Source organism: Mustela erminea, chromosome 4, assembly GCF_009829155.1.
Source record: "Mustela erminea isolate mMusErm1 chromosome 4, mMusErm1.Pri, whole genome shotgun sequence".
NCBI classification, from domain to species: domain Eukaryota; kingdom Metazoa; phylum Chordata; class Mammalia; order Carnivora; family Mustelidae; genus Mustela; species Mustela erminea.
Window position 1 is genome coordinate 120974705 of NC_045617.1, and position 14095 is coordinate 120988799.

At 43.4% G+C, this 14095-nt stretch overlaps 1 pseudogene; it reads right to left on the reverse strand.

Moving 5' to 3' along the window:
- Positions 1 to 2254: 2254 nt before the first annotated feature.
- LOC116589405 lies at positions 2255 to 13666 on the reverse strand (annotated as a pseudogene).
- Between the last annotated feature and the right edge of the window lie 429 nt (positions 13667 to 14095).

The following is a 14095-nucleotide window of genomic DNA, read 5'->3' on the forward strand; positions in this document are numbered from 1 at the left end:
TACTGTAGCTCAAGGTTCGCATGTAGGGAGTAAATGTTTAAATTTTGAGGAGAAACAGGCACATGTGGTGCTCATGTACTTCATAAACTCCTAGCCTTCTTGCCCTTACCACACATGGCCCCATTTATTACTGTCCTGATCATTAAGGCTACACTTTCCTCCTTGCTTTGTGCTTGTTCTTGGTATATTGATATGAACCCAATGAAAGTGGGGACAAAGCTTGGCACGAGACCTTTTACCACTGGAGCTTCTAATTGTTGGGGTTCGTTATCAAAGGAACGAGACTGAGACAAAGTGAAAGTTATGCAAAGCCTTATTCTATGCCAGGCATTAGAAGTTAGACTGACCGTCCAGGGGAATGACACTGAGACAAAATGAAAGTTATGTGAAGCTTTATTCTATGCCAAGCATTAGAAGTCAGACGGACTGGCCAGGGCCGCCTCCAAAGAGACCCCCTCCTGATCTCACAGGCTGGTTTTATAGGGCATACCCACAGACCCAAGGTACGTGGCTTCTACTGTTAAGGCGTTTACTCCCAGAATTGATAGCCAGAACCATACCAGGAACTACTGGGGCATTCATTCCTGGAATGAAGTCCATGGATGTAAACAACAATGTGGCTACCTAGGCAATATGGAGTTGCTCTGGCTAAGCAGGCCCTAATATTTAAACAGGTTTTAACTTAAATTGGCCCTAACACTAATCACCATGCCTCTCCTTTATCCTACAAAGGTGTCTGGAGTAATCTTTTCATTCACCATCTCCGGGGTTGCTAGCCAAACCTAACAGTGCTCTGACTGACAAAGGCTGTACCAAATGTGCCAAATGGCAAAAATGAAACGTTTATGACATCCAGTGTCAACAAGAAGGGCACATAGAGGGTATATTTGAATCAAAAGACAAAGAACGGGTAATGAGCAGATTTCACACGTCTAGATCCTCAGCTTCCCCATACACCATTTTACTCATATTGGAACTTCCATATATCAACATAACAACTCCGCCTTTTCACCCATCTACGTGGCTACACCTACAAATGAAAAGCTTTTCACTCTTTCCCCAAAATGGAAAAGATAGGCAGTCCCAAGTATTGAATTAATAGTGATATTTGGTTTCTTAAGTCCAGCCACAATCATTTAACTATTTTGTTACCTAGAGATTACATTTGAAATATTACCATGGACAACTTGCATAAAATCACATTGGTAAGAATAAGGAAGAAAGAAAATACATAATTAATACAAATGACATGACAAGAAAGAAAAAATATATAAAACTAACACAGTCCTTCTCCTACTTTTGGTTACAGACTGAACTGAGATCTGTAACTTCCTTTTTCCACTTCTGATTCTGTGTATTCTCATCTCTCCCAGAACCACAGGAGGTCAGAGTTCTGTACCTTGGAAGTAGACACACATTCATTCCTGAAGGTCTGAGTCCTCAGTAATCTGGCTTCCTTGTGTTTCCTGTGGTTTCCATCCACCTTTACAATTGACTAGAAGTACTGAGAAGCCATACATAAATCCTGGAACTGTGCTCATGATCAAAGCTTTCTACAATTCATCCAGGCTCTGAAAACACTCATCTTCATTTACCTCTTTATTCTGGTAGCAGTTCTGTTCTCTCCAACTGCTGTTGACTCACAAGGGAACCCAAACTCTTACCTTCTTATCCCTTAATTAATGCAGCACTAGTATTTCAGAAATAACATATATTTACTAAGGTTCATTGAGATAAGTAGGTCTCAGGGTGCCTGAGTGGCTCAGTTTGTTGGGCGTCTGCCTCAGCCTCAAGTCATGATCCCCAGGTCCTGGGATCAAGACCCACATTGGACTTCCTGCTCAGTGGCAGACCTGCTTCTCCCTCTCCCTCTGCTCCTCCCCCTCCCACTGCTCCTCTTCTGACTCATGCTCTCTTAAAAAAAAAAAAAAAAAAGTAGGTCTCATCCATCCCAGAATAGGAAAGATATACAATAGAGTATTACTATCCACTCCTCTTAAAGTCTGTCAGCCATATATTTCTTCAGAAATGTTTAGATAGACAACATCTCTAGTCAGACTACACATTTCCTAAAATAAAGCTGGTGACTCACTCATAGCCTCTGGGTTCATCTGCACAACACAAACTGCATAAAATAAACACCATTTAATTCTTCAGAGTAATTCAGACCTCATTGCATTTCATATCAAACAATGCAAAGATTCCATGAAGTGATTTTCATGACTGAAAGAATCATAACTTCCAGTAGCAAAATTCAGCCTATCCCATATACGCTCAAACAGTCAACATTTATCTTCTGATACCTGAACATAGGCATGAACTGACTATTCTCATAACCACATCCCAGCAGTCTATACCCAGAAGATAAGGGCAAGATGCCAGGTCTTCCTGGACTAACTTCAGAGCCTATAACCTCAGGGATTCAGCAGCTCCGGGAAGAGCCAACATGAGGAATCTGGAACCCTATTGGGACCCTGTGGGGACATAGCTTCACCGCCCCAGGGGAGTAATGGAGATTCAGCCCCTGGGAGAGCACCATCAACACCATAGTCTGAACTGAACCCCTGCCCTGAAAGTCTCACAGGCTCCTCTGAAGAACAAGGAGAGTTGTTAAGGAGTATAGGGGTCTGCACAGGCCCACCCTCCCCAGAGAAGATGATCAGGGACACATCTCCTGACCTCAGCCTGAAGTATGGAAACAGAGTCCCAGAGGAGGAAGCTAGTGGGAAGGAGAAAAGGTGGAAGCCATCAGTCATGTTGTAGAATGAGACATCCCCTTCCTTCAGGTCCAGGAAAACCCCTACCCTCTGGGGAACTGGCACAAGGAGTTCTGAATTATCAGGTAGGGAACAGAGTTTATTTTCATACATTGCCACAACCCATAACCCCTTTCTGGGGATACCAGCCCTTCCTCTCCACATTGCTCCTACAGACCCCCAGTGCCCACTCAATTCTGTCTTCATTCCTGATCTCCACCACCCAGTAACAGCACCCTGATTGATGCCCTCCTGACCTAAGATGCTACACTGTTTTTCTGGGTCCTTAGTTGTACCCTCCAGGTCACACAAGACTTTTCATCAGAAACAGCAAGGCTTGGATGTGCAGACACCGGACCCAGAGTGACAGACACTGCAGAGAGAACTGCCAATCATTTGAGGTCTCCTCTTGCCCTATAACAAGGCACACATCAACCGTCCTCACCTAAATGCATGTGGGCAGGGGTAAGCCTCCTGAGATTAGAATCTTATGACTCAAGTACTCACCCCACCAACTGGGAGAAGTACTAAAGACTGATCTGGGAGGACAAGACTTGACTCCAACACTGAAGGGTATCTCTTTAGCATCCGATATCATCCACAACCACCAACCCACCTATGTGACTTTCACCACCCCATCTTCACCCACCACCACTGATGAGGCCAACATCTGTGTCACCACAGCAAGCTGAGGTGAGGTAAGCCACCGTGGAGCAACAGTAAGAGGACCCAGAAAGAACTCAAAGTAAGTCACAAGGCAGGAACTTCTCCTTCTGCTAATCTACAAAAGAACCACATGTTTCTTGTTAAAGCTTTGAGAAGTCTGAACACATTGGGGTCTATATCTAGTCTTCTGAAATACACTGATGCAGGAGTTAGAGGGAAATATCTTTTGGAAACATTCCCTGATGCATTTCTCTCTCTCTCTCTCTCTCACACACACACACACAGACACACACAGACACAGACACGTGCACACACACCACACAGCCATCATGCTACAGCCTTCCCATAAAAGCCAAACCATAAAGCTTAACACCACTGAGAGGCTGTATAACAACCTGAAAAGAAGAATCTATACCCAGATTCCACTCAAATTATGTTTTCTCGATCCTTAGCCACATATCCATCATCAAAGCTAGGTTTTCTTGAAAAGAATGGGGAACATCAAAATACAAGTACACAAGGCATACTTTTTTTTTTTAATTTATTTTTTATTTATTTTCAGCATAACAGTATTCATTATTTCTACACCACACCCAGTGCTCCATGCAATCCGTGCCCTCTATAATACCCACCGCCTGGTACCCCAACCTCCCACCTCCTGCCCATTCAAAACCCTCAGATTGTTTTGCAGAGTCCATAGTCTCTCATGGTTCACCTCCCCTTCCAATTTCCCTCAACTCCCTTCTCCTCTCCATCTCCCCTTGTCCTCCATGCTATTTGTTATGCTCCACAAATAAGTGAAACCATATGATAATTGACTCTCTCTGCTTGACTTATTTCACTCAGCATAATCTCTTCCAGTCCTGTCCATGTTGCTACAAAAGTTGGGTATTCATCCTTTCTGATGGAGGCATAATACTCCATAGTGTATATGGACCACATCTTCCTTATCCATTCATCCATTGAAGGGCATCTTGGTTCTTTCCACAGTTGGGCGATGGTGGCCTTTGCTGCTAAAAACATTGGGGTACAGACAAGGCATACTTTAAAACACATAAAGGAATTGAGGGAAATTGGAAGGGGAGGTGAACCATGAGATACTATGGACTCTGAAGAACAACCTGAGGGTTTTGAAGGAACAGGGTGTGAGAGGTGGAGGAGCCAGGTGGTGGGCATTAAGGAGGGCATGTATTGCATGGAGTACTGGGTGTGGTGCAAAAACAATGAATACTGTTATGCTGAAAAGAAATTAAAAAAAAAAAAGAAAGATAAATAAATAAATAAATAAAACACGTACTTTAAAGCAATGATAACCTGCAACAGTCAGTTAAGCATCTAGCTCCTGATTTGGGCTCAGGTCATAATCTCAGAGTGATTGGATCCAAACCCCTATCAGGCTCCAGATTCAGCATGGAATCTGCTTGAGATTTTCAACACTCCACCTGCTCCAATGGCTCTAAATAAATACAGTCTTTTTAAAAAGATTATATATATATAAAAGATTATATATATATATATATATAAAAAGATTATATATATGTAAATATATATATTTATAAATATGTAAATATATATATGTAAATATATATATTTATAAATATACATATTTACATATATATATTTACATATATATATATAATTTATATGTATATATATATATAATATATATATATACATATTTACATATATATATTTACATATATATATATAATTTATTTATTTTCAGCATAACAGTATTCATTGTTTTTGCACCACACCCAGTACTCCATGCAATCCGTGCCTCTCTAATACCCACCACCTGGTTCCCCCAACATCCCACCCCCCACCAAGATTGTATATATTTGAGAGAGAGACAGAGATAGTGAGAGATAGCAAGAGCAAGGAGGAGAGGGAGAAGCAGTGTCCCCACTAAGCAGCGAGTCCAATGTGAGGCTCCATCCAAGGGACCTGGGGTCATGACCTGAGCCAAAGGCAGCTGCTTAAGAATCTGAGCCACCCAGGGGCCCCTACAATCTTTTTTTTTTTTTAATTCAAAAAAAAAAAAAATAGCCAAACTGTAGAAGTAGCTGAGATGTCCTTCAACAGATGAATATATAAAGCAGATGTGGTTCATATATACAATGAAATATTATTTGGCCATCAGAAAGAATGAATACCCACCATTTGCACTGACCTGGATGGAACTGGAGGGAATTATGCTAAGTGAAATAAGTCAAGCAGACAAAGATCATATGGTCTCAGTCATATGTGTAAAATAAGGAATAGCATTGGAGACATTAGGGGAAGGAAGGGAAAACTGAAGAGTTGGGGGAATAAGAGAGGGAGACAAACTATGAGAGACTATAGACACCAAGAAACCATCTAAGGATTTCAGAAGGGTGGAGGTGGGAGGATGGGATAGCCTGGTGGTAAGTATTAAGGAGGGAATGTGTTGTGATAAGCACTGGGTGTTAAATGCAAATAATGAATCATGGAACACTAAATTAATGATGTACTGTATGATGACTAACATAACATAATAAAAAATATTTTATCAGTATGCTTCATAGGAAAAAATATTTTATAATTAATTAATTAAATCATGCACATCACTTGAGTAGAGAAGGGGAAATGCTAAATATGGTTATTTGATCATCATTTTTCACATACATCCCAGGAATCAGCATGGCTCTCTAAGGAGACTCACACATCTGGACACCTGGTTTCCTTCACCTCTGGCTTCCCTTTCTCTACTCACAGTTTATATCTCTGATCATAAATAGAAACAGCCAAAAAGAAAAAAACACTATTAGACAGGTTTAAAGGGCCCAGATTCTCAACCCACCCCAGTACTAAAGAAACCTCTGGATAACTCTTCATTGCTTTAGGATCCCCAGACCACTCTCCTGTGCCCACACCACTGGAAGATCAAGATGATCTCATTATCAGAGACAAATCTGGTTACATGATTACTTTCAAACAGCTTAAAACAAGAATAAGTCCTCTCAGAAATCTCTCAAACAGGTATCAGGAGTTTATTACTTTTCATGCATGCAAATAACTTACACACCCTTTTGTATACTGCCTCTTGTATACATCTACTGTGGTAGAAGTGAGGCCACAAATTTGTGGTCTCACTTCTACCACTCTTACCTGCCCATAATCTCTCCAAAGGAATCTCAGGCGCTACATTTTCCTTCTCCACTCCTCCTCTTTTACTAACACAATTTTCTTTCCCAATTTGAACTCTACTTATCCCTAGTAAAAAGTTTAAACTCTTCTAGATTTCTCCTTTTGCATCTTCACACATTGCCGCCAATAAACCCAACCAAGTTAAGCCCATCAGGTAAGAGCAATATTCTCCTAAAAGGAAAGATAATGGTTGTAAACAATTGTCAGTAGCCATTTTTAAAAACACATACATATTATATATCAGAAATGCTAAATATTTAATATATAATATATATTAAATAATACAATATGATTATAACATATATAAGTATTGCTCTTCTTATGCAATAATATAGAAAAGATGTTGTATATAATTGCAGGTGGTTCACAGACCCCACGCCCAAGAACCCATAAATATCCTGGTGGATCTGCATCTCAGATTCAGGTCACCTGCCCTAAAGTATTTAAATACTCAACACCTAAGGAGGCTTAAAGGAAGAAACCCAGTTCCAAAAGGGAGTCAGAGCATGAGGAAGCAAAATAAAGACCAACAAGCCAGAGGTCTAGCAAGAAACAGGAAAATCAAAACCAGAGACAATAAAAGTAGGAATTTCAGGGGAAACTGGATTCAGAACCAAGAATCCACCTAGGAAGACTTGAGTCCTAAGCATGCAAGCTTGGTTTCTGAAATCCTCTACACACAACAGTTTCTGATTTATAAAGTCACTATCCTGTTCCAGACTCTCCTTAAAAATGACCTCTCTGTTGTCAATGTACCAATTAAAAGTATGAATTGAGCAGTGGGTTCAGAGGGTGTTGGTAACCCTAACAGTGACCTGCAATAGAGAATGGGTCAGAATGGAGGCAGATCTGTGTTCCCAAGGACATTCCTTACAGTCTTAAGAGAAAGAAGACAAAAGTGACAAGGGGAGCATGGTCACTAACCCCAACCTGGTGTAGGGTCTGTGACATAGAAAGTGGCTGAGTTGAACCCGGGGAGATAAGGTAACAGGAAACTGAGTAGTTTACCTGCATACAGATGTATGAAAGGAACACATGCTGGTGAGACCTCAGTCAGAACAAGCCTACTCAGCATTCATCTACTGACCCTTGCCTGCCCTCTGGGCTACAGGTGACAGTAACGGCAGAGTGGGGAGAGGCTGGAAAGGAAATGACTTCCTGCCTTTTGCTGGCATACACTGTATATATAAAAAAAAAAATCACAGGGATAAAATATTAAAAATTCCATAATTATAAAAACATCATTATTACACCTGGTGATTTTGAACACAGAGATATTTGAGAAATTACCCAAAAGGAGAGATAATTTCAGGCAAAGATGTGAGGTGAACTCTAGGGTAACAATGACCAATCCTTCTCAGAAAACACAATCACTATCTGGGGGCATTGACAGCTCATTCCACCACATTCTCACACATAGTCTCTCCAGTCCTCTACCCATCACTTTGTGATCACAGCTTCCAGGAAATGGAGAAAACACACTCTCCCTGATTGGTATTATGGAGCTAAGGTCACACTCCTAAACTTAGTGACCCCATTAATTTATATAGTTCTTTTCTTGACATCTCAGAGCAGCTGGCTTTTGGATTCCAAATGCTGACAGAACTAGTTGCACTGAAGGCTAAGGAGCCAACAATATGGCATGCAGGTCAGCATTGGAATAATCCCAAGAAGGATGACAGACTCCAGAAACCACCATCACCCCTGGGTTCCCAAGAACCGGGTGGGAAACAGTGGCTTAGATTGAAGAAAGCTCAAGGAATAGGGTTCTTCCTTCCACCACCTTCTGCTTCTTCCCCAGAGAAGAGTCCACATGTTTCTGCCTGAAACAAGGAGAGAGGACACCTTGACTTAGGTGGAAGAAAAGACCCAAGGACACCTGGACAGTCACCCACCAGTCAGATGAACAGATTATCTCCAGTCTGAAAGGCAACACAGGAAACAGGTGAACTAAGAACCAGAATGTCTCCTTCAAAGAAGACACAGAAATGTCTAGAGAAAAAGCAGAACTTACCGAGATCTGCTTGGAGTTCATCTGAAAGAGAGTAAGAAATAAGCATGAAGCCCCATCTCTAAGAACAGCAAAAATTGCATTTGACAAACCCACAAGTGCACATGTCAGTATCCTAGAAGCTATAGCTCCAGATCCATGGAGCCTCCATAGCTCCATGTCCTCTCTAGACCTCCTCAGCCACTTGTCCCAGGGCAAGGGCCCTCTGTCCACTTTTCCTCTGCACCAGCTGTCATACTCACAGACCGTGGCCACTGCCCTGCCTTACCTCTGGCTTTCAGTGCCTCCTCCTTTGCCCGCTGGTTCTCATCATTTTTCCTATGGAGTTTCTCCCATTCCTTCATCTCCTGGCACTTAGCAGTTTGTTCTCCCTCGGTGTAGTAGGCAGTCCCAAAGAGTAAGAATATCAACAAGGTCAGGATCACCATGAAAGCTAACATCCAGGGAAAAGTCCAAGGAAAGAAGTCCTCTGTGTCCAGCCAAAAAACAATCAAGGACACAGCCCAGAAGAGTCCACCCAGCACACCCAGGGACTCCCAGTCCCTCTCTACGGCCCTACTGGGACCCGGGATTAAAATGGCCATTGATTTCTCTTGACTCAGAATTGGGTTAAGAAGGGAGCAGGTCACATTCTCTGAAGAGCAACATGTCATCACCAGTGCAGACCTCCACACTGAAGAGGCCTTCAGCATTTGGGGCATGGGTCTCAGAGAATGTCAGGAACTTCTCTCTACTGAGGGCTCTCCACTGCACGTGGGGCTTTGGGAACCACCCTGATCCTTACACACCACTTGGAACCCATCCTCCTCTAGCCCTGTGAGGTGCACTTGAGGGGCAGAGCCCATACCTGCAAGAGAGAAGCTGGAGGGTACAGGGAGGTCTCCCAGAACCCAGGGATGCAAGCAAAGCCTTCCTGATGAGGGAGCAGGAGGCTGGCTGAGGACAAAGCAAAAGCTGGAACCTTGCACCCACTCTCTACCCACTCCCCTCCCCTTCGCAATATATGTGACATTCCTCAGGCACCCCTGACTGCCATAAAGGAGAAACAAATAGTTAACTTGCAGAGATCACAATCCTGCAAGACAGGAGTCTCCCTTGGTTTACAAATGTCCTAGAGATCTACAAACAAAGAAGTTAGCTTATCAATAGAACAATTTCCAGAGGCAAACAACTCAGTTCCTCAAGCCCAATGTCACCCTCCCCTCCATAAACAAAACTGAAGGAGGCTGAAGTAGAAGAAAATGTAAATATAGTTAAATCTCTTCTGAAGCTAAATCTCACTAACAAAGACGCTTGATAGCAGGATTGTGACATCCCACTAGGAATCTCCCAACTATCTTGAGGTTAATGGATTGCCAAAGACAGCATTGATCAAGCCACAAGACCTCTGGTATCCTTACACCCTATAGGCCCTCTTTAGCATATGAAAGCTCCATTGACACCTCCCTTCCCCTCACCTTCTCCCAAAGGCAAGATACATAAAGTAGGTGGAGATGAACCATGAGAGGCTATGGACTCTGGGAAACAATCTGAGGGTTCCAGAGGGGAGAGGGTGGGGGGATGGTTTAGTCCAGTGATGGGTATTAGGGAGGGGATGTGTTGTCATAAGCACTGGGTGTTCTACACAAATAATAAATCACTGAACATTACATCAAAAACTAATGATGTACTATCCATACTCGAAGAAATACAACTTCTTTCTTCATGAAAGAAGTTGAAGAAGACACAAAAACTGAAAAAGCATTCCATGCTAATGGATTGAAAGCATAAACATTGTTAAAATGTCTATACTGCCATGAGCACTCTATACTTTCAATGCCATCCCGATCAAAATTCTACCAGCATTTTCAAAGAACTGGAATGAACAATCCTAAAATTTGTATAGAACCAGAAGAGACCCCGAATTGCTAAGGAAATTTTGAAAAAGAAAAACAAAAGTGGGGGCATAACGTTCCCTGATTTCAACCTTTACTACAAAGCCTTGGTCACCAAAACAGCATGATACTGGCACAAAAACAGACACATAAACTGGTGGAAAGAGTAGAGAGCCCAGATATGGGCCCTCAACTCTATGATCGACTAATCATTGACAAAGCAGGAAAAAATATCCAGTGGGGAAAAGACAGTCTCTTCAACAAATGGTGCTGGGAAAATTGGACAGCTATGTGTAGAAGAATGAAACTTGACCATTCCCTTATACATACACAGAGATAAATTCAAAATGGATAAAAGACCTCAACATGAAGCAGGAATCTGTTAAAACCCTAGAGGAGTACATAGGCAGTAGTCTCTTCAACATCAGCCACAGCAACTTCTTTCAAGATATATCTCCAAAGGCAAAGGATACAAAAGCAAAAATGACCTTTTGGGACTTCATCAGGATCAAAATCTTCTGCACAGCAAAGGAAACAGTCAATAAAACAAAGAGGCAACCCACGGAATTGCAGAGATATTCGCAAATGACACTCCAGACAAAGGGCTAATATCCAAGATCTATAAAGAACTCCTAAAACTCAATACACACAAAACACACAGGTATATAGGTATATATAGGTATATATATATAGGTATATTCAGAAAGCCTGAACCTTGTGGATGTGCAGGATGGCCTCTCCCCAGGTGAGGAATTCCTTCACCAATGAGGTCTGCCTTGTGTACTGGACCAACTGCACCTCCCTCTGTTCCTGCTGGTTTTGATAGATGAACACTGCTTCTGAGAACTTGGAACGGAACCACCGCAGCTCCATGTTCTCCACATTCATGGCCAGTAACACACGACATGGTAGCGTGATGTCCCCACCCAGCACTGCCACAATGGGTTCTGAGGATCCAATCACCAAGAACTCCTCTGTGGACCCAGACATAAGGGTGAGAAAGCAAGAGAGATGCAGGACAGGAAATGGAACACACTGTCAGGTGGGAGGCCCAGACAAGTGGGGGAAAGAGTCAGTTAGGAGGTCTTGACCCGAAGGTCTCAGCTTTTATCACTCTGGGCAAGATCCTCTTAATCACATACTTGAGACCCAGCAATGAAGTCAAAGAGACTCTTTCAGCGGCCCGTGCTCCTGACTCCTGGCCCTTCCATGTTCAGTGGTTCTAACTTTCCACAGGCATCACAGTCACCGGAAAGTCTTGTGAAACACAGAAGACTGGGCTCCACCCCCAGAGCTCCTGGTTCAGTAGTTTTGGGGTAGGTCTAAGAATGTGTATTTCTAAGGGGGTGGTGGGGACTTTGTTACTAATGTTCCAGGTACCACACTCAGATCCATAGCTCTAACCTGCCTCCGCTTAGGACAAGACTGAAAACTGACCACAAAACACCTGTGGCCTAGGTGGCACCTCTCTGCTCATTCAGCCAACTCAGGAACTTACCCACACCTACACCTAAGTTAGATATTTGTCCCCATATCTTAGTACTCTGGTGAATTACATTTACACTAAACCTAGAGTCCACAGCTATTTCTTTCTTTCTTTCTTTCTTTTTTAAGATTTTATTTATTTGACAGACAGAGATCACAAGTAGGAAGAGAGGCAAGCAGATACAGAGAGAGGAGGAAGCAGGCCTCCTGCTGAGCAGAAAGCCCAATGCGGGGTTTGATCCCAGGACCTTGGGATCATGACCTGAGCCAAAGGCAGAGGCTTTAACCCACTGAGCAGCCTAGGCGCCCCTCCACAGCTATTTCTGTTAAAGCCTGCACCTACTCCATCATGTGTAGGACGAAAATCACTACTTCTTACCACAAAAGGTTCACTTCATTGTCGCCACCCCCTCACAGTCTTTGGTCTTCTGAGAAATGATGGACATGTCACAACAGGACACTTATGCAAGAAAAACCCATGCTGGACCTCAGAAGAGTGACTTCTTACCCCTTTTGCTACTCAACTTGCTGAGTCACTATATGTCTCACCTGTGGGATAAGAGTGACTCACTCCCTTTGACTATTCTCTCCAAAATCTCTGTGCAGGACTCTTTCAATCCACAAACAAAACCATTTCCCTCATCTGCTCAAAGCCCTGCAATGGCTCCACAGTTCCCCACATGGCCTGTAGGCCCTATAGGGATGACCCATCACTGCTCTCTGACCCCCAAACCCTTCCTTCTCTCCCTCTCCCTCATTCTGCTATAGCCAACACTAACTTCCTTGCCTCCCAGGACACACAAGCACACTTCTAGCTTTGCTATGGCTGCTCTGCATGATAGAAACCCTCAATCCTGGTGTATCCTCACAGGATGACATACTGCCTCTACCATGCTTCATTCCCATCTCACTACCTACATTGGCCACTTTATGGAGCATTACAGCCTGCCCACAGCCCTCCTGCATCTCTCCCTTCCACACCCTCCTCTACTTCCTTGTCCCATGCTCTCCACTCCTCCAACAGTCATACATTGTATGGGGTTGTGGTATTTAGTACTCCCTGTCACCTGCCAGAAAGAGCTCTGTGAATACAGATACTCTGTCATTTTGTACATAGAGTAGCACCTAAAACACACTGGATACTCTGTCAGTATTCGGGGGTGTAATGAATTAATAACAAAATAAGTGGTTAGATACCAATAGAGAAAGGGAACAAGAAATGAGGGGAAATTCATTTTCATACTTTTAATAGTGAAATTCACATTTTTTACATTATAAGACATACACTCCTCATTAGAGAACTGTCATGCTCCTCTGCCCTTATTTTGCAGTTCTGGGATTCTTCTTATGTGTTTAATTTCAAATAGCAGTTGGGGGATCTTCAGAATCTATCTAGAGCCAGGGCCTCCACCAATAGCCTTCTGTCCTGATGGAGACATCAGCAGAGCACCAGGGACTCTCACCCACCCCAGGGACTCACAGGGAGGGGGAGAGGACACACTCACCTGCAGAGCCCCCAGGAGGCAACTGCAAGAGGAGAAGCAGGGAGGGGAGATGGGAGACCAAAGAGCCCCTGCAGCAATCCTCCATTTCCTCTGAGCTGGGGAGACACAGGGCAGGAGGCAGGTCAACACCTCCAGAGAGGAGGCAAGGCCATCCCACAGCTCTGGGCCTCAGAGCAGATAGCAGGGCTCAGGGCTGGCACAGTGGCTTCCTTCATTTATGCATGAGTCACAGGCCACCACGGAGGGGCAGGGACACAGGGCGCAGACACAGGCCCTTCCCCATGAATGAAATGCCAGCTTCTGTATGCTTTTCTTCTCCTGATCCCTCAATATGACCAGGGAATGACTGAGAAGTGTAAGAGTCAGATTACATTCTTCTAAAGTGATGAAGTTTTAGAACTAGGTGAGGTTCAGTGGGCTGAGGTCCGGAGCTGATGACCAAGAAAGAATTCTTGAGACATCTTTGGTGCAAAATGGTGGTTTATTAAAGCATGGGGACAGGACCTGTGGAGAGGAAGAGCTGCTGCCCTGGGTTGTGAGGGATGGCAGGTTATGTACCCTGAGGTTGGGGGAAGGTGAGTGGAAGGGAGGTTTCAATGGAGTTTTCATATGCTGAAGAGGGCCTAG